Genomic DNA, 21,707 nt, shown 5'->3' on the forward strand with positions numbered 1-21,707 from the left:
CCTGTTCAAAAGCACCTACTATGAGGTGTGATAACAAAAATTGGTGATTGTTTAAATTTAAAAAAAATGTATTACAGTAAAAGACATATTGACATTAATCCCTCTCAAAATACTCTCCCTCGCTTCAAACATACCCCATCATTCTTGCCACTTTCTGAAGCAGTTCTGGAAGTCCTCTTTTGTGAGTGTCTTTAGTTGTGTTGTCATGGCTGCCTCGATGTCCTGCATCAATTAAAAATGTTAACTTTTCATGGTCATTTTTACTTTGGTGAGGAGCCAGATGCCACATGATGCCAGATCCAGTGAATAAGGTGAATGAGGACACAGCGTACTGTTTTTATTTGACAGAAACTGTTGTACCAGAAGTGATGTGTGACACAGAGCATTGTCATGATGGAGGATGAAGTCAAGACACAAAAGAGGACTTCCAGAACTGCTTCAGAAAGTGGCAACCACGATGAGATGTCTTTGAAGTGAGGGGGAGTGTTTTGAGGGGTATTAATGGCGATGTGCCTTTTACTGTAATAATTTTTTAAAAATGTAACTATATCTTTTCACCATATTTTTTTTTATCATGCCTCATATGTGATTCAAGCTGAGCTGGGAATGAAGTGTGGTCCTGTGATGGGGTCAGCATGATGGTTTGGTCTCAAGACCCCCTTAATATGCTTAAAAATTATGGAAAGACCCCAAGTATTTTGTTTCTGTGTGTTATGTCTTTCAATATTCATCGTATTAGAATTAACACTGAGAAATGTTTACACAAGCACACATTCCAGTGGTCATCAGGGTGATGATATCATCAGATGTCTTGTCCCTTCTAGAAAACTCCATTATAAACCTGTGAGACGAGGAGGGTGAGAAAAGCCAGTGACATCTTAGTATTGTGAAAATACCTGTGGCTTTGAGAATCCCCTAAGAAGGTCCTAGGGACCCCACGCTGATTAGACAGAGTCACAGCCTTGAAGGATCTCTATTCTCAGCTGTCACTCTCTTCTCCCCATTTACCAGGGTCACACCCTGGGAGTGAGGGCCCCAGTTTTGTGTGAGCGATTGTTGAGTGGCTGAGCTTTATTACTGTTATCAGTACTGATTTATCAGGCGTTTTTAAAAAGGAAGTTCGTGGGTGCCAACACACCTGCGTGGGCCCTGCATTCCTGGAGGTGTTGTCATATCCTCTCTGCCCTCCCCCGGGTGTGGCATCCCTTTACTTGGACTTTCCTTTCTAGACGAAGGGAGGGCCAGGCCAGAGCTTCCTGGATCTCCTAAGTGGAATTTGCTCTGAGGCCTGCTTCACAAGTGCGGCCTGGGCTGTGTAAAGAAGGAATGTGCAAAATAGTTTGAATTTGATAAAGGTGCTGTGGAGGAGGGGAACTCTTTCATTCTGAGAACTGTTCTGGCCACAAGTTTGTTTGCAGGGCCTGAATTCAACCTTTCTTGAGAAGCATGAAGCCCAGAGAAAAGCATAGAGCCGGGTTTATATTCCAGTTCCTTTGGTTTGAAGGCTGAATCCTAATCTCATTTCTCTCCATCATCCCTCCCCACCCCCAAATCCTCAAGCTAAAGCTGATCAAGACTGCACGTGTGGCATGAAAAGCTAGTCCCATGCCTGCGAGAATTCATACTCAGTGAGTTAGGGAGATAAGTAAGGTGAGTGTATGACACGCACTCTATAAAATGATAGGTTCCCCAAAATCATTAGTTGGGAACTGGCTACCACTGATTATTACACCCACACACTGTCAAATCTCTCCAGGCCATCTCCACCCTCTGAAAGAAGCTAGTGAGGGTTACATTTCTGCTTTAACCTCCAATTCACTACGTTCTGTCTTTAAGTTCTTCTGTGACGGAACACACTGTTGCATTCATCTGGAACCTCTCTCTCTTGGTGGGGTGAAAAGAGTTTGTAATTTTCCACAATTCGTTTTATTGATTCATGTCATGCATAATTATACTTTTTTCTTTCCTTCTTCCTCCAACTCTTAGGGAAAAAAAAAAAAAAGGTGGCAAGAAGTCATATATAATGGTGGTGAGATTTTTTTTCAAGAAGTTTCTCTTGCCAGCTCTTTTTCTCCTTGATTGCTCAAGTTCCAGTTTTGATGGAGCTGGTTAATAATTCTTTCAGAAAGAGTTGAAGTGTATATTTATGAATCTCAGACTACTCACCAAAGCATTTTAAGCTCTTTAGCAGAGATGGAATTAAGTCACATGATCTGTTTTCTGGTTAAGAGCTTCTAACACTTGAATACTTTGTGTGGGGGCGGGATGGGGGTGCTTACAGCTCCAGAAACCACTGGATTATCTCCTGTAGGATTTAAGAAGCAAGGTGCCCTTTAAGGTAAAAACCATCTTTGTGGGAAGCAGTATGTGCCGGGCACTGTACATAAGCCCTGCCCTTGAAGAGTTTGCTTTCTGACCTTTTTTCTTTCCGGGACTCAATTTCTCCGTCTGTAAATGCAGGCACGGGAATGAGATCATCTCCACAATCCCTTCCAGCTCTCAACATTCTACGGTACCCGGGGGGATAATGGAGATTGATCATTATTTCAACAATATCAGGGGTGAACTGGAATGAAAAGGGTAATCTTTCCTTCAGGGTCGACAGACAGGCTGCAGTCATCAGCTGAAATATTCCAGTTCCTAGGAGGTGTTGCCGAAGATGATAACTAACATCTATGAGGGTCCTACCAGGTGCCAGGAACTGTACTAAGCTTCTCCAAGGATTACCTTGTGTACTTTTAAGTAGCAGCATGAAAGAGCTTTATATATGATCTCAAGATTTTTTAAAAGTGAGAGGTGTTAATTTGAGCCCTTGCTCTGCTCCTTTGCTGGCTGAGCGACCTTGACCCTGCTCTCTTAACTGCTCAGAGCCTCTGATTCCTCTTCTGTAAAAGGAGATGGCAGTGCCCACCTCATCACATTGTTGCTGGGATCAGATGAGAAACTACATGAAACCATCAAGTGTGGTGCAAATATTAGTGGTTACTATTTAGCAAATAATATTATTGCTTATGAAAGTCTTGGAAAAAAATTCCTTGAAACAATACAGAAATGTATAATAAACCCTTCTTTTTGTTTTCACACAGAGCAACCTTTTAATGGACATATTTTAGTTAGAGAGGCCAAGAGGCAGCCTAGGGTAGTCGTTGAGAATGTGATTCGAGCCAGACGCCTACATTCAGACCCTGCCTCTGACTTTTCTTAGCTGGGTGACCTCGGGCAAGTTTTTAACTTTTCTGAGCCTTGGTTTCTGCATCTGTAAAATGAGGATAATAAGATAATTGTCTTAATTCATGTACAAAGCACTTAGGATAGGGTCCAGCATAGGGTCAGGACTCCATAAATGTACCTTTTATTGTCGTTATTACTAATTACTTAAAAAAAACTTTTATTAAACTATAGCTAGCGTACAACATTATATTAGTTTCAGGGGAACACCATAGTTATTCAACATTTATATACCTAAAGAAGTGATCACCATGAGAAGCCCAGCAACCATCTGACACCGTACCAGCTATCACAATATTATTGACTATATTCCCCATGCTGTACGTTACATCCCCATGACTTATTTGTTTTATACCTGGAGATTTCAACCTCTTATTCCCCTTCAACTTCCCCCACCTTTTTAAAATTTTCAATTACAGTTGACATTCAATATTATTTTATATTAATTTCAGGTGTACAGCATAGTGGTTAGACATTTATATAATTTAAGTAGTGATTCCCCTGACTAGTCTAGTACTCACCTGGCACTATACATAGTTATTATAATACCATATTATTAACTATATTCCCTATGCTTTACTATACATCCCCATGACTATTTTGTAACTACCAATGTGTACTTCTTAATCCCTTCACCTTTTTTACTCTGCCCCACAACCACCTCCCATCTATACCCTGATAAATCTAGAACCCATCTGACACCATACATAATAATTACAATATTATTGACTATATTCCCTATGCTGTACTTTACATCCCCATGACTACTGTGTAACATCCAATTTGTACTTCTTAATCCCCTTCTCTTTTCACCCACCCACCCCCAAGCCCCCACCCATCTGGCAACCATCAAAATGTTCTCTGTATCTATGAGTTTGTTTCTGTTTTTGTTTGTCTGTTTTGTTATTTAAATCCCACCTATAAGCGAAATATGTCAGCTATGACATTCCACTTGGCACAACACCTTCCAGGTCCATCCATGCTGCCGCAGATGGCAAGAACCCATTCCCTTCCCTGGCTGAGCAATATTCTATTGTATATATGTACCACCTATTCTTTATCCATTTATCCATCGACGGACACCCAGGCTGCCTCCACATCTTGGCCACTGTAAGCAATGCTGCAGTGAATATGTGGATGCACATGTCCCCTTGAAGTAGCATTTTGGGTTTCTTCAAATAAATTCTCAGAAGTGGGATTACTGGGTCCTTCCTTGTCTCTTGTTATAGCCTATGTTTTAAAGTCTATTTTGTCCAGTATAAGTATTGCTACCCTAGCTTTTTTTTCATTTCCATTTTCATGAAATATTTTTTCCCATTCCTTTACTTTCAGTTTGTGTATGTCTTTTGATCTGAAGTGAGTCTCTTGTAGGTAGCATGTGTAAGAGGCTTGTTTTCTTATCCACTCAGCCCTCCTATGTCTTTTGATTGGAATATTTAATCCACTTACATTGAAAGTAATTGTTGATAGATATGTAGTTATTGCCATTTTATTATTCATATTTTTTATCTTGTTTTGTTTTGTTTCGTTTTAAAGAAGTCCCTCTAAGATTTCTTGTAATTCTGGTTTGGTGGTGATGAACTCCTTTAGCTTTTTCTTGTCTGGGAAGCTTTTTATCTGTCCTTTTTTTTTTCTAAATGATAGCTTTGCTGGGTAGAGTAATCTTGGCTATAGGTCCTTACTTTTCATCACATTGAATATTTTGTGCCAATCCTTTCTGGCCTGCAAAGTTTCTGTTGAGAAATCAGCAGACAGTTTTATGGGAGCTCCCTTGTAAGTAACTGTTTTTCTCTTGCTGCTTTTAAGATTCTTTCTTAGTCTTTAACTTTTGACATTTTAATTACAATGTGTCTTGGTGTTGGCCTCTTTGGGTTCATCATGTTTGGGACTCTCTGCACTTCCTGGGCTTGTATATCTGTTTCCTTCACCAGGTTAGGTAAGTTTTCAGTCATTATTTCTTCAAATACATTTTTAATTTCTTGCTCTCTCTCTTTTCCTCTGGTACCCCTATGATGCAAATATTGGTATGCTTAATGTTGTCTCAGATGCCCCTTAAACTATCCTCATTTTTTTGTATTTTTTTTTCTTTTTGCTGTTCTGTTTGGGTGTTTTCTGCTACCTTGTCTTCTAAATCACTGATTTGCTCCTCTGCTTCATCTAATCTACTATTTATTCTCTCTAATGTATTCTTCATTTCAGCTATTGTATTCTTTATTTCTGACTGGTTCTTTTTTATGTTTCCTATCTTAATTTTTATGTTTCCTATCTCTTTGTTGAATTGTCACTGAGATCATTGAGCATCCTTGTAACCAGTGTTTCGAACTCAGCGTCTGATAGATTGCTTGTCTCCATTTTGTTTAGTTTTTTTTTTCCTGGAGCTTTGTTCTCTTCTTTTATTTGGGACATGTTTGTCTCCCCATTTTGGCTGCCTCTCTATGTTTGTTTCTATGTATTAGTAGATCTGCTATGTCTCCCAGTCTTAGTAGAGTGGCCTTATGTACTAGGTGTGCTGTGGGGCTCAGTGGTGCAGTCTTCTTGGTCATCTGAGTTGGGTACTCCTGATGTGTCCCTTGTGTGGGTTGTGTGTGCCCGCCTCTTGTAGTTGAGCCTTGATTGCTGTTTGTACATCAGTGGGTGGAGGGATTGATCCTCGGGCTGTTTGGTTGTAAGAAATGATGTGACTACAGTGGAGGAGCTATGGAGCAGCAGCTGACCCTATGGAGCAGGGTTCACTTTAGCAGGGCTCTGGTGCCTGCTCAGTGTGCCCTTTGGGTGTGTTGTACCTGCAGGCGGCCAGGTGATGCTCTGGCTGGATCCAAAGTTGACCACCTGGCATGCCAGCCCTGGGGCCTCCTGGGAGGGGCCCCACTATAGGCCAAATTCTGCCATGGCCTGTGCCCTGCCTTGGGCCACCTGGCATGAGCCACAAAGCAATCCACAGATGGCCACCACTCACACTGTTCTTGGAGGTGCCTTGAATGGCCAAGCTATGAACCGAGGCTGGCTGTCACTAGTGTCACTCAGCCAGAATTACGGGACATGCTGAAGCCAGATGCTGCTTGTCTGGGTTTTGTGAACCTTTGAGAGATTTTACGAAACTCCATAGCAGGAGTCAAGACAAACTATTTATACGGAAAAGTCACTGGAAACGGCTTTGGTAGGCCCAAAAGTTGGGTGGGATGGGATCTCTGGAATCAGGGCAAATGAAAGGTGTTAGCCAGTTGATGGAGACTCAAATATGACAGCTGCTTGCATCTGCACGCAGGGAAGGGGAGGGCTCAACAAAGAGACAATTTGCTCCCCATCCAGGAGAAAGCTGCCCTTCAGTCCGCGTCTTGAAGCCAGACAATTCAGTTCCTCCCCAGATGTCCCTGGTGCCTTTCGAGTTGTTGCCTCAGTGCTGGAGCTCAGAATGGGTAAGTCCATCAGCAAGTAAGTCTGTGTGCAGACCCTTTAAGAGGAATGCCTAGGATTGCAACCACCGTCCATCTCACAGCCACAATCTGCTCATCTTCACAGTCAGAAGTCATGGGGACTTCTATACCTGACACTGGAACCCTGGGCTGGGGAGACTGGTATGGGGCTGGGACTCCTCAGGGGGACCTCTACAGCCAGGCTATCCCTCCCAGTTTTTAAGGGTTACATGTGGGACCAGCCCGTTCCAAGTCTCTGCCCCTCCTACCAGCCTCCAGGTGGCTTCTTCTGTATGTTCTTAGTTGTAGGCTTCAGTTCAGCTAGATGTCAGATGATTCCCAGGGATGGTTGTTCTATAGTTCATTGTAATTTTGATGTGGCCATGAGAGGAGGGAAGCACAGCATTTACCTACTTCGCCATCTTGGCCGGATATTCCTATTGCTAATTATTTTTATTACCTAGTGCCATAATAGAATTCACTAATGTAATAAGTATTTCATAAACCCCAACTGTGTATATAACACTGTGCTCGACATAGAAATAAAGGACAATGAAAAAAGAGAATGAAGTCATGATTCCTACCATCTAACACTTCCCAGTTTACATATAGATGGACTCAGCAAACATCCCTTGAGCTCCTAGCAAGGCTGAGGCAAAGAGATACAAATATGAATACAATAGCGTTCTTGCCGCCAAGGAACTCAGGTCTAGCTGAGAAGTCAGACCCATGGAAAGATAGCTCCTGGAAGTGGAGGGCACAGTAGTTAAGGGTGGTGGTGGTGGGTGTTGGAGTTGACTACCCAGAGATCACATCTGGCTCTTCCACCAACCAGCTGTGGAACTCTAGGCACCTGCCTTAATCTCACTAAAGACCACTTTCTGCAGAAGTAAACTGAAGATAGTGATAATATCTACCTTCTTTGAATTAACAAATATTTATTGAGTGTCTGTGATGTTCCAGGCACTATTCTAGATGGTAAGGATACTGTAGAAAAGAAGACATGACAGAATTCCTGCCTTCCTCGAGCTGACATTCCAGGGGAGAGAGGCAGAACGCCTCTTATTAGCAGAACGCTAATTATTTAATTAAAACATATAGTATGTTAGTGATAAAAGCCTTGGAGAAAAATAAAGCAGGGAAGGGGGATGGGGAGGGCCTAGGGGTGGGGCAAGGTGTGGAAGGAGAAAGAAAATTTTAAATGGGGTAGCAGGGATGGCCTCTCAGGAAAGCTGGAGGTGAGAAGTGACCCTGGCATTTTTCCAGTTGTCCACCCCCTATCCCCCCTTGCCCTGCGGTGGCTGGGGAGCCTTCCAGGTGGGTGAGAGGATTAAAGGTGATAAAGCTCGCTCAGTGCCTGGCACATAGCAAGTGCTCAGAAGACACCAGCTGCTATTTTGAGCCTTACTCAGTGCAAGGCCAGGGTATGAAACAGGTGGGTGGGAGCAGAAAAGAGAGAATGACTAAGTCAGCTCGGGGAGGTCTGGAGAGTTTCATGAGTGCAGTGCCTTTAGTTGGAACTACGGCAAAAGAATGAGTAGGAGTTTGCTAGAGGGATGGGGTTGTGTGGCGTGAGCTGGGGGAGGAGGCATTCCAGGGAGAGGGAGCTGCGCTGCAGAGGTGTGGGGGTGGCAGAAGAACATGCTGTGTCCCCTGAGCCACTGGGGCGTGGGTGTTGGCTGGGTGGGCGCTCTCTCTGGAGACGGGGGCTGGAGAAGTAGGTAGGGACCAGATGACAAGGGCCTCAAAGGCTACAGCGAGGAATGTATGCTTCCTCCAGTTGGTGCTAGGAGAAAAACCTTTAAAAGTGGGCACTGAAAGGATCAAATTTGTGTTTTCATAAGCTCTAGCGAGGAGGTAGGCACTGAGGGCAGCAAATTAATGAGTTTTGCAGGGAAGGGTGTGATTAAATGGCAGAATGAGTGGTGTGACCTGTGGGACTTAGGGAGGAGGCAGGATATCCACCCATTTATTCATTCATTCAGCACATCTATACTGAGGTCCAGCTTTGTGCCAGGCACAGGCTGGAGCCTGGGGCTGCACTGGGGATAAGATCATCTCTTCCCATAAGAGAAGCAGGTGATAAGCCAGACAACTCGTTTGGGGGTGGGGGGTGGGGTGTCAGGGAAGTGTCACAAGGAGATTGCTTTGTGACCTCGGCAGGTAATAACTGGAAGGAGTGAAGAGACTGGGAGGGGATGGTGGAGGCGAGAGCTCCAGCCCAAGGAAAGAGGTCACTACTGGCTGGTGTGGCTGTGCGGGAAGACGGGCTTCATAGGGCAAATCTTCTGATCTTTAAGACAGGCTGGATATTTGTATGTGGAACTTCCTGAGTTTTTAAATAATGGCAACTGATCGAACAGAAAGCAGTGACTGAGAATAAGTGGAGTGTGTGTGTGTGTGTGTGTGTGTGTGTGTGTGTGTGTGTTCTACTTAGGATGGGTTGTGGGGCAAAGCTCTGAGGTGATATTTAAATCTTATAAGGTGGTGGGGTGGGGGAAGGGAAAAGAGCATATGCCAAGGGTCCTGGCAGGGAAAAACTTGGTGTGTTTGGAGAATTAAAAGAAAGCCCATACTTGGAGCTTTAAGATCAAGGCAAAGAATGGCTCCAAATGAGACTGAGGGTGAGGTGGGTAGGGCTGGCCCTTGAGGTGGGGTTTGGATTTTATTTACACTGAAAAGCCATCTCCGAATAATTAGAAATAACTTGAAGGTCTGTGGCCTCTGAATCTAGATCTAGAAGAGGGACAAAATGAAAAGGTGTCCTAGGGAGGAAAACGGCAATGACAAAATAGTTCTCCAAGTACTCATCATCGTTGAGTAGAGGACGATCAGTTTGCAGGAAACTGAGGCAGGGAATGCACTGGAATGAATTCCAAGACCCTGGAAATCCTTGGGAGATGACATGCAAATAGGGAGGATGATACCATTTTATGGAAATCATTGAACCAAGGTTTTTTGACCTCTTCTGGATTTTCTCTTATAGGCCAGGGGGGTCCCAAATGTGCCTGAGGATAAGAATCGTCTTGGGTGCTTATTAAAAGTGAAGATTCCAGGGCCCCCCTTCTGTGGTCCCATTTCTGGAGGTCTGGAATGGGGACCAGGAAACCTGTAATCTTAACTATCACCGTGGGCTTCTTACCCTCAAGTGAGTTTGGGAAAAGTTGACATGGGCATATCATTGCAGGTATCTGACCTGGGAGTCAGAAACCAGTGTTTTACAACAGGTTTGAGAAAAGAGGTCCTTGCATTTGTCAGGACACAAGACAGGGAAGGTCTGGATTTGGGTTGCAGAAGGAGGCTATATTAGTTTTCTAGGGTTGTCGAAACAAAGTACCACAAACTGGGAGGCTTAACACAACGTAATTTGTTCTCACAGTTCTGGAGGCCGAAGTTCTAAAATCCAGGTGTCGGCAGGGTTGGTTCTTTCTGGAAGCTGAGGGAGAATCTGTCCCAAGCCACTCTCCTAGCTCCAGGTGGAGGCCTGTAGCCATTGGCACTCCTGGGCTTACGGGGGCATCACTCAAGTCTCTTATGTCACAGTCCCATGGAATCGTCCCCATTTTAACTTTGAAGTTAGATATTGCCTGAAAGTTGAGGAAGACGAAGAGAGAGGAAAGACTAAAGGATTCGTTTAAAAGTTGCTTGCCTGGCATATAATAATTCTCTCGATGCTTGTCCTACAAATGGACAGAAACATTTGTTGGGGTCTTTGGGGTCCGTGGCCCTGAAGTCCCCTGAGTGGATAATGAGGAAACGAGGGACCATGGCAGCGCATGGAGGCGGCTACCAATAATAACAGCTGGAGAGTACGGAGCACGAAAATGGGCAGGTGCTGTTTCTACAGCGTCCACATGTCCACCTTCATTTCATCTTGGGTCGATCAACAAACCCAAAAACTGGGACTTTCCCGGTTTTAGCCCCGAGAGTTCTGGAAACCCCCAGAAAAGTCCTGGCCAACACGATTTTCATCTTCACAAAAACATGTCATCACCCTCATTTTACAGACGAGGACACTGAGGCACAGAGAAGTGAAGGGAGAGGGAGCTGGCGAGGGTAACTTGCCCAGGGTCCCACAGCCAAGGGGCAGAGCTGGTACTCAAACCCAAGCAGCGGAATTCCAGAGCCCTCCCCCGCCTCTGTGGCCCTTCATAGGGTCAAGTGAATTTCAATTATTGGTTTAAAAAGATTTCTTCCTTTATGAAATACATCATTTTGTTTGGAGCAGAAAGCACGGCTGTGTCCTTTTCCCCCTGCCCTGAGACAATCCTACAGGTAAAAAGTCAGTTAAGAGTCAGGTTGCAAGACTTATTGCCTTCTAGGAGCCTTCTAGAAACATGATACCCTCCAAGGGATCTGCCCCACAGCCCCAGCGTCTGATCAGAATTCCTCATGAGATTTTTTTCAGGGGGAGGGAGAGTGGTTCACTATGGAGAAGAGTTTCCAAAATGAAAATAAACCAGCAAACAACCCAACTTGTTAACAGACATCCAGTAACTTAGCCTTAATTAAGTTCAACATTAAGGAGAAGAGAACTGAATCATTTATAGAAACCTTTTGCTCCCTTGGGAGACATTTAAGAACTGAACATATTTTTTTTTTAATTTAAAGGGATGCCAAGTTTATGTAAAATTATACCAATGATGAAAGAAGCTTGAGAACAACAACAAGGCCAGCCAAAGTCAATGGCCACAATCGTATGCTCTTGGGAAACACAGAAGCAAAGCCAGAGCGGAGAAGCCAAGAGAGGGAGCGCTGGGTAGTGGGGAGCACAGCTGGGGAGGCTGGGTCAGTTCCTGGCTGGCTGGCCCTGAGCTGGCTGAGCTGGGACAGGGGACCTCGCCTGTCTGAGTCTCGTCTCCAAAAGGGGATGCTGAGTAGCTAGCTACCTCAGACGGTTGTGTTAGAAAATCCAGCAGATTATGAATGTCACTTAACTGTTTCTGGCCCAGGGCAAGTGTTGAGTAAATGGTACCTGTTATGCCCAGGACCCCTTGGGTCTGTGATTAGAAAGAGGCCTGAGCTAGTGTTTGTTAAAGGCTCACGCTGTATCAGGCCTCAGCTAAGAGTTCTACACACATCCTGTGTTTAATCCTCACATTCTCAGATACTATTATTATTATTATTATTATTATTATTATTCCATTTGCAGATGTGGTGAAGAAGGGAGGATAAATGGTTTGGCTTCAAGATTTGCACAGAGAGGAAAGGATTAGGACCCAGGTCTATTCTGACTGCTTTCTACTGCACAACTTTACAGGGAAACGTGAAAAAACAAAAAGCAATGTCATTTTTCTAGTTCCCGGCCTCTTTAAATATAAAGATCTATCTGTTTCCAGAAAGTGACAGTGGGAAATTTCAAGATGGAGCAAGGTGTGCCCGGCAACCTTCTAAACTGGGAAGTTTTTGCCTGTGTTCAGAGGCAAAAGCTTTAGGCTGAAGTTGTTTTCCACACACATGAAGAGCTTCAAGGCGGACTTGAACCTGTGCCCCAGAGCTGAACCCTGCCCTCTCCTCAGTTTCTTCATCCTGCAGGAAATGTGTCCAAAAGCCGGCACTTATGCAGCAGTCCTGAAAATAGGATCCTAGTGCATGTTTTTACTGTGTTTACTGTTACTTGTTTAGGATGGTAAGGAGAATGTTTATCTCAGTCTACTAACCCTGTCTGATTTTTGTAATCATGAGCAATGAGTGTTGCTTTTTATTTGTGTGTGGCTCTCGCCGGTACTTTTTCTGTGTTGGTCAGTTCCATGACTTGGGGGAAAAAAGTGCCCCAGCTCCATCTTTAAAATCAGGAGCATGAGTGTTTTGTGATATTCCTATTGAGTTTCGCCATGAACTCGAAGTCCTAAACTCTCACCCTTTGCATGGCCCTGAATGAGAAACCGCGATTCTGGGCATTTTTTTTCTTCCTGTGGCTTACTCTTGCTCATTCATCCAGCCATTCATTCGGCGATTTACTCATTCACACACCAAACACGGAGGTTCTGCTGCACTGTCCACCACTCCCTTCTCTCCAGCAGCCCAGTGCTTCTCGGAGAGCGTGCTGAAGGACCAGTTTCTTTGTTTTACTTTTCCAATCGTTGCAGATGGATACTTTTGTAGAATATAATAAAAATGAATTATCAGAAAAAAATGAAATTTAAAAATCCCAAAGACATACAAAATGCAAAACCCATTTTTTTTTTTTAGTGTGAGAGAGTCAACATTTTGAGCAGCACTGTGCTTGAGCACAGAATTATAATACAGTGTGACAAATGTCCTCATAGATGTGAGAGCCCAAAAGATAGGAACATAAATAATTTTGTAGGAACCCAAAGGGTTCATTCACATGTATAGTAGAAATAGCCCTGAAAATCAGAGTCTGGGGCCTCAGTTTCCCCACCTGTCAAATAGTCTACTCCATCAGGTTGTTGGGTGTAGCTGACGTATAAAGCACTAGATACACCTGATTCTGAGAAATATTGTGCAGATCTCGTATGTCCTTCCGGTTTTTCAAGAACTCAAACTGTTTAGATCAGATCCATCTGGACTTAACCTTATGTAGCACTCTGATTAAAATACTTTAAAAACATTTTTATTCTAAAAGTAAAGCCTTTCGTAGGAGAAAAAGAAATTTCCCCCTTCGCCTTCCTTCTAGGTCTTTTATTATACACATGCCAATATAGCAATGGGCTCATACCATACAGAATTTTTTTTTTTTTTTTTAACAAATCTTGCTTGTTTCACTCAATAACATATCATGGTAATACTTCCACTTTACTACTTAGATACCTTCCTCATTTTTTTCCAGGTTGCATTGCTTTCCAAGGCATAGGTATGCCATGATTTATTCAGGCAGTCTTGTGATGGTTGGCACTTAGTTCATTATTTACTCATGTTGCTTGCAGTGAACGTGCTGTGTGTGTCCTGTGCACTTATATGTGTATTTCTGGGACAGATTCCAGAAGTCAGTGGGTATGATGCACACTTAACAATTTGTGGGAACTGCCAACATTGTCCTCTTGAAAGACAGTACCAATCATCATCAGATTTTTTAATTTTATTGGGGAATATTGGGGGACAGTGTCTCTCTCCAGGGCCCATCAGCTCCAAGTCGTTGTCCTTCAATCTAGTTGTGGAGGGCGCAGCTCAGCTCCAAGTCCAGTCGCCATTTTCAATCTTTAGTTGCAGGGGACGCAGCCCACCATTCCATGCGGGAATTGAACCGGCCACCTTGTTGTTGAGTGCTCGCGCTCTAACCAACTGAGCCATCCGGCCGCCTTCATCATCAGATTTTAAAGTTGGAAAGTACCTTGTCTAACTCACACCTCCTTTTGCCAATCAAGAGGCTGAAGGGAGAAGGACGTGATTGTCACACGTGAGCTCAAGATGGAGCCAAGAACACAGACTCCTGACTCTGCCCAGTGAGGTTCCAACGTTTTTATCAACCTCTCTCAGCCCTAAGGCCATTGACCTTGTCTGCTAGGGCACCCTGCACAGAACCAGGAGTGAAGGCTTTCAATGACTATACTTGCGTCACATTTGAACCTCGGTCCTTATAATTGTGTCTCACGTCCCTTAAGAAATGGATGTGACTTGGGTGCCTCTGTAGCCCCTGTGTGAGGAACATCTGATTCCCATTTGACCCAATGACTCTTGTCGTGTTCAAGGACAGCTGAGGATAGTGAGGGAAGCATGGAACTGGGCCTCCAAGCTTAGCTCTGCTTCGACCTTGTGGTTTGGGGCATGGTGGCGAGCCTCTGCGTGCCTCAGTTGCCCCATCTTGGAAATAGTGACCTCACAGAGTGATCGTGAAAATACAAGAACTGTATGGAAAAGGTTTGGGAGGCTCTCGGGAAATACCGTTTCCTTCTCGTATCCTCTCCTGAGGAGCTTAAAGGGATGCGGATTTGCGGTGGAGGAGTCCAACAGAGGGCAGTCTGAGCTGGAAGTGGGATCCCCCGCCACACAGGAGCATTAGTAAGAAACTCCTGCGAGGCTAATTTAGTCCCAGAGTTTAGATCTAACTGAGGTCAGAGTCCTTTTCACTTATCACTGGTGAGTTGCTTGGAAGAAGTTATTTAAGGACAAGAAGTGGCCACGTCCCAGAATTCCACGGACGCTCGCTTCCCTCTAATCCCTCTGTGAACTCTCGTCTCCTGCATAGCGTCCTGTCCTCACTTCTGTATCGTCAACGCAATCCGTCTCTGCGAACGGCCTCACTCTCTCTCTGGCCATCCAGGGCTGTAAGTTTGTTCTGGATCATCTCTCTCCCTTCTTCCCTGTGTCCATGTAGCGACCTGGTTCAAAACGTCTGACGCACGCACGGGTTTTCCCAGTGGCCATGCAGCAGCGCCCCCGGGGAGGATTTTCATGACCTCCTGTCGAAACTACACACCCAGGCAGACCGGTCTGGGAAGCCCCCGTGTAAGGGCTGCAGCCACAGCAATCCGATCCTCTCCGGAGCCCCGCCGGCAGGGCAGTGACCGCCCCTCCCCACCGTCACCTCACACTCAGCCCTCTCCAGGGCCCGGCCCCAACCCTCAGCCTTCACTTCCCATACTAATGGCTGCCATTTATGGAGAGTTGCCGGTGTGAAAAGAAGGACTTCACAGACATGATGTCATTTAATTCTCAGGAGATCGGAAATATTACGATCCCCTCTTGATGGACGAGGAGACCGAGAGCCAGCAGAGTGTAGTGACTTGATTAAAGTCACGCAGCCAGGAAGCAGTGATGCTGGAATTTGAAGCCCCAGAAGTTTTAACTATGTTTCCCAACAATGGGGCCTAATGTCCCCTAGGGGTGTGTTAAGAGAGTCCCTTGAAATGTCCAAAATGGCAACCGTTTCTGTCTCCATTTCTACTTTAAAAAGATGAATAGAGTGATTATTTTTAAATTTCTCTTCAAACACCTGGCAGTGTAGGAGCTTCCACTTGCCCAGCGAGTGCAGACAAATGAGCACGGCTCATTTGCGCCTGGCTCAGCCACTTGCTTGGTTCCAGGGACACTTCCCCAGCACCGTGCAGCCATAGCATATTAAACTGCTTTCATTCTTAGACCTATATTGCTTCATTTCTACCGTAGCAGAGCAATGCCGTTGGAATCTAATTCAGGAGTGTTACTGAAAAAAATCAACATTAAAAAGAAAAATATAGCAAAGCTTCTACATACTTTTGTACTCATTTTAGTAGAGCAGTGCTTACAAATAAAAATCTGAAATGATCTCTTCTCACCTCTTAGAAACAAACGCAAAAACTGAAAAAACTAAAACAAAAAACCTTTCAAAAACACAAACTGCACGGATTCCAAGAGAAGCAGGTGTCCATAAAAGGTGGCTGCTGGGCAATGGTCCTTTCCCTAGAAAATAAGCTCTATGAAGGCAGGGATTGTGTCTACTTTTACTGCTGGGTAACCAGTTCCTGGTCCATTGGCGACTCTCAGGAAACGTTTGTTGAATGAATGAACATCCATGATATGGTTGGACCTGGGATGAAGTGGGGATTTCTGGACTGGGTCCCTCTAGGAAGAGCTAAGTGATGACCAAGATTTTCTGCTCTTTAGAGTCTGTGGCTCTCTCTCTTATCACCATCTCATTTGATCCTTACAGTCACCTGGTGCTGTGGTTGGGGAAGGAGCATTCCCACTTTTCAGAGGAGGTTGGGAGAAGTGAAATGCTGTGATCAAGATCCCATCGCAAGTGACAGGGGCTAGGTCTTTTGAACCTAAATCCAGTTCTCTTTCCAGTATCCTCCACCCTCAGCAGGTCAAAGGAGGTCCAGGTAAGCTCAGATTCTGCAACTGTAGTGTGGAAGTTTTGATTGGCCCCCATTTGTACATCTTGAGCACAACAGAGCTCAGTGCTTGGACCTCTTCTCTTCTGTGACTCCTCCCTCCAGGTGATCTCATCCAATGGCACGGCTTTAAATACCACCAATGTGCTGACGGCCTTTGCATAGGTATCTCCTGCCCCAATCTTTCCCCTGAACTCCGTAGCTGGATATTTATTTTGCCTTGGCCCTTCCATTATTTATATCTGTGAGGCATCTCAAACGTAACACAGTCCAAACTGAACTCTTGATCTCTCTACCCCCTGCTCATCAAGAAACTTTTTCCATCGCAGTGGATGGCAACTCCACCACCACTGGAATTATCCATGGCTCCTCTGTTTTGCTCGCACCCCACATCCAATCCTACCCTGGAACAAGTCACCACATCTCTCGCTGGGACTATTGCAGTAGCCTGCTGTCTGGTTTCTCTGCTTCTACCCCTGACCCTCTACAGCTGGTCTCCCCACCAAGCCAGAAGGTAAAACCTGCCAAAACCCAGGTGACATCATGTCCCTTCTCTGGTTGAAGCCCTCTGAAGGCTTCTTACCTCACAGAGTCAGTGCAAACTCCTTACAATCGCCTCTATCTGTCCTTTCCCCCAACCTTATCTCCCGCCAGCCTCCCCTCATTCAGTGCCTGTGCGGCTCCCTCTGCCACTGCCTCACTTCTCCCAGCTGTCTGCTTCCAGCGAGAAAGGGTCAGATTCTGGACATAACTACTTGCTTTTTTTTTGTTTATGATTTGCCTCCCTCACGAGAACATGAGCTCCATGAAGGCATGGACTTTGTTTTTCCTACTTTGTTTCCAGGACCTAGAAGAGTTCTGTCTCAGGATCCGTGCTCATGAGTGAACGAGGGCAGTCAATCAAAATCTGTGTAATTCTAAAAGGCAGCGACCACCTTAGACCAAAACCGAGGCAGAAGTGCTCTGCGTGACCTGCCCAAGGGTGAACTGTGGCACAGTTTGGTGACATCACCAAAACACCAACAGGTGAAATATATTCATTCAGGTTTGATCACTGTGCAGACTGACTCTGCAGAGACTCTACCAGTAGCCACCTCTTGACATTGAGGTTGGCGAGGCTGATTTTGTAGATTTGTGCCTTACCTGAACAGAACATAGGAGATAAACAGGTAACAGTTAGCGAGGATTCACCAGGTGCCCCACCTGCTAAGCTAGCTCCTCGCCTGAATTCCCTGATTCAAGCCTCACACAACCCCGTGGCTCAGTACTGCTCCTATCACTATTTTGAGATGAAGATACAGAGGTCCCTATGAGCTAAGTAACTTGCTCACAATCACTGTTAACAATTTCTCCCGGACATTCTGTTTCACTGGATTTTGGGGTAAGGCCCTTACACCTGCCTTTTCAAGGAGTACCTGTGGCTATTTTTCTCCCGACGCAAGTTGGGCAATACTGCACTTTCTGGAAAGGGATGGATAAACAGTGAAATTAACTTTGGAAGGCAATTCTGCCGTTCTTAGGGCTGTCGCCCCTATGTCCACTGTAGCTGCCCAGAAGTCCTAGGGTCGCTCTGCCCCTCACACAGGCCCCCTTTGAGTGTCCCACATTGCATAAACACTCGGGTGGAAAGCAAGCTGGTGGCATGTGCTGGTGGCGTGTCTTCATTTTCCTCCCTTGCGGATGTCCCAATTGTCTCCAACTCGGTTCGTTACACTGGTTCTTAAGTTCTGATCATTGTATCTTTTATCCCTGTCACCTCCCCGCATTCCCCGCCTCACCCCTTTCCCTTTTCAAATATTTTAAGACATTTTCCACAGCTGTTAAAACCATAAGGTAAAGGTTCAAGCACATTTTTAAAAAATGCATTACCTAAAAGAAACAATACTAGCTCGACAAATGGAATCCAAACAGAATTAAACACAAATTCAACAAGTATGTGTTTGCTGTTGGTGCTTATTGCTCAGAGCAAAGCCAGGGAGTTGAAGTGGCAGCAAGAACACATGGCTGCTATTTAGTATTAGGCCGCTGTCATCACCCCATTGATACAGAGTTCACAGGTTATGGTCTCTCTGGCACTTAAACGACACACACCCTACACAGAGGCGTCAGGGGTCCTCAATCATCTCCTGTGCTTTGGTGAATTACCTTCTCCAAACAATGAGCACAAATTCTCCCTTAAGGAACTTGCCATCGAAAGAGTCGCGGGATTGGAATGTGTAATACAAAACAGACATGCAGAGAAGACTGACTTTTCTAACTCAAAAAGAAAAAGAACGACTTTACTGACTATAAAACAAAGTCCCCATGCTACAAGTTAGCTTGACCCCACCTTGTGCATCTTTTTTTTTCCCCCCCCAAATAGACCTGAGATTAAAAACCAACCAGCGCCTTTGTAGCTGCGGGACTTCAGGTATAAATCACTTAGACCTCTCTGAACCTCAGTCTCCTGAGAAACGGGGTGCATGCCTCCCAGGGAAGTTGTGAGAAATGGGAGGACACTCCACTGGCCAGTATTAATGGGGTTCCAGCTGTTCACAGGATACTTGGATCACACTGGGCAGAAATGACGGCCTAGTATTGTCTCTATGAGACATTAAGTATGGTTTAAGGAGATGCGTATGGGAGTTGACAAGGGGGAGCCCTGTGATAATAAGCTTTATGTGTCAGTATGATGGACTAAGGGATGCCCAGGTCGCTGGTAAAACACTGTTTCTGGATGTGACTCTGAGGGTGTCTCTAGAAGAGATTAGCATTTGAATCCATAGTCTGAGTAAAGAAGATCACACTCATGAGTGCTACCTTGTTTCCCCGAAAATAAGACCCAGCCGGACCATCAGCTCTGATGCGTCTTTTGGAGCAAAAATTAATATAAGACCCGGTCTCATTTTACTATAATATAAGACCGGGTCTTATATAATATAATATAATATAATATAATATAATATAATATAATATAATATAATTATAATATAATACCAGGTCTTGTATTAACGTTTGCTCCAAGACTCATTAGAGCTGATGGTCTGGCTGGGCCTTATTTTCAGGGAAACAGGGTAGTGGTCATCATGTCATCTGCTGAGGGCCTGGCTAGAACCACAAGGCACAGGAAGAGCAGCTCTGCCCTCTTTGTTTGAGCTGGGACATCCATCTTCTGTCCTCGGACATCGGCTCCCCTGGTTCTCGGGCCTTCAGATTTGGACCAAATCACGCCACTGGCTTTCCTGGTTCTCCAGCTAGCAGAGCACAGGTTACAGGACTCCTAGGTCTCCATAAGGGCATGAACTGATTCCTATAATAAGCCATATATATATATATGTATATCCTACTGGTTCCGTTTCTCTTGAGAACCCTGACTGACGCATCGCCATCATTTTTGTTTCCCTTCTGACCAGGCTAAACAGAACCCCATTAACCCTGGGCACCCCTACCCTCCTCCATGCGTTTGCTCGTACGATTCCTTCTTCCATCACACCCCTTAAGTCTTCGTATGCTCTAAGCCCACACTGCAAAACTCTACACAAATGCTGCCTCTTCCAAAACATCTTCCCAGATGCCACCAATCAGAAGTCACTTCTCCCAACTCTTGTCTCATCAAGCATGCCTGTGCCTCGGTGACAGCTGTCCTCACAAACGGCTCTCAACATGGCTGCCTTCCAGCCTTCCCGCGGACGGTGCCACCTCCATCAACTTGCTCAAAGCCCCAAGCCAGGTGTTATTCCAGACACCTCGCTCTTCATCACCCTTCAAAACCACCCATTTTTGTCCCTCTCCCGTCCACTCGTCACAGAGATCTTTCTAAAATGCAAACCTTTATTGCCACTGTGATGCCTCAAACCTCCCACGGCTCCCATGCGTCTGAGGCTGAAGGTAAAAACTCCTCGGTATGGACCACAATGCCTTGTGAGGCTGCCTATCTCTTCAGCTAATGCCATAAAATCCGCCCTCTACAGTATACAGTTCAGTGGTTTTTAAATATATTAACACAGTCGTACAATTGTCAGCACTATTTCTTTCCAGAATATTTTCATCACCCTGAAAAGAAACCTCATACCCATGGGCAGTTACTCTCCATTTACCCCTCGCCGCCACCCCCTCCCCCATCCCTGCCGCTGTTGTCCCAGCTCCAGCCCCTGGCCCAGCCCCAGCCCCCCCATCTCCCTGCCCCCCCGCAATCACAAATCTACTTTCTGTCTCTGGATTTGCCTCTTCTGGACACTCATATAAATGGAATCGTACAGTAGGCCTTTTGTATCTGGTTTCTTTCACTTAGCATAAAAATTTCAAGATTCATCCACATTGTAGTGTGTGTGAAAAATAAAGAAAACCTCATTTAAAACGGAGTCGGGAGGCCCTGAAGGGGGAGCACTCATGGACTGCCACCCAGACCCCAAACAGGAGGACATACCACAGCAGGAAGAAGGAAGACCGTCTCCTTGACCAGCAAACGGCCTCAATGGCCACCTGAACCTCTTCAGCTGGTTGCCCTCAGCCTGGTTATAGCCCAGCCAATGAGAAACGGACACACTCAGCCAATGAGAAGCCGTTACCACCTGAACTTTCTGGAAACAGCCCCTCCCGGTTTCCTCTTCTTTCCCTACAAAAGCCAATCCCTCTCCTCTGGTCTCTGTAGTTCGCTTGTCCCCAACGGCAATTCCTCTGCTATTCCCAAATAAACACATTTTACTGGTAAGATGACTCTTTCTTTTTAAAGGTCAACACATGTATTGGTGTTTCATTCCTTTGTATGGCTGAATAGTATTCCATTGTATGGATAGACCACACTTTGTTTATGCATTTACCAGTAGATGAACATTTTGGTTGTTTCTCCTTTCCTGCTATTATGAATGCTGCTGCTGTGAACATTTGGGTTCAAGTTCTTCTGTGAATATGTATTTTCATTTCCCTTGGGTATATTCCTAGGAGTGGAATTGCTGGATCGGATGACACTCTATGTTTAACCTTTGAGGAACTGCCAGACTGTTTTCTATGGCAACTGTACCACTTCACATCCCCTCCTGCAGGGCCTGAGGGTTCTGATTTCAGCACGTCTTCCTCCAGCCTGCTTCTGCCTGTCTGGGCTCTAACCCCACACCCCATTAGTCCCCCCATCAGTCTGATTCCCTGTCCCACAGCAAAAGAAGGGTCTTGAAGATGCCTGTGGTTCTAACCCTATCAGATCCCATGCCTCTGTCTACCCTGACATGAAATTCATAAACAATATAACCTACCTACTCATGTAATGAAAACCTGCATATGTAATTCTCAAACTATAAAATAAAGGAGAATAAGT

General features: G+C 45.1%; 1 long non-coding RNA gene across 1 annotated transcript; it reads left to right on the top strand.

Annotated features, from left to right (window-relative positions):
• The first annotated feature begins 1,354 nt into the window (after positions 1-1,354).
• Positions 1,355-21,107, top strand: LOC109444583 (uncharacterized). The gene is made up of 4 exons (XR_016018149.1): positions 1,355-2,338; positions 6,538-6,644; positions 16,234-16,405; positions 19,810-21,107. It is a non-coding gene; the product is annotated as an uncharacterized LOC109444583 (long non-coding RNA).
• Positions 21,108-21,707: the final 600 nt, after the last annotated feature.

Source organism: Rhinolophus sinicus, chromosome 13, assembly GCF_057876585.1.
Source record: "Rhinolophus sinicus isolate RSI-liver-muscle chromosome 13, RSI-T2T, whole genome shotgun sequence".
NCBI classification, from domain to species: domain Eukaryota; kingdom Metazoa; phylum Chordata; class Mammalia; order Chiroptera; family Rhinolophidae; genus Rhinolophus; species Rhinolophus sinicus.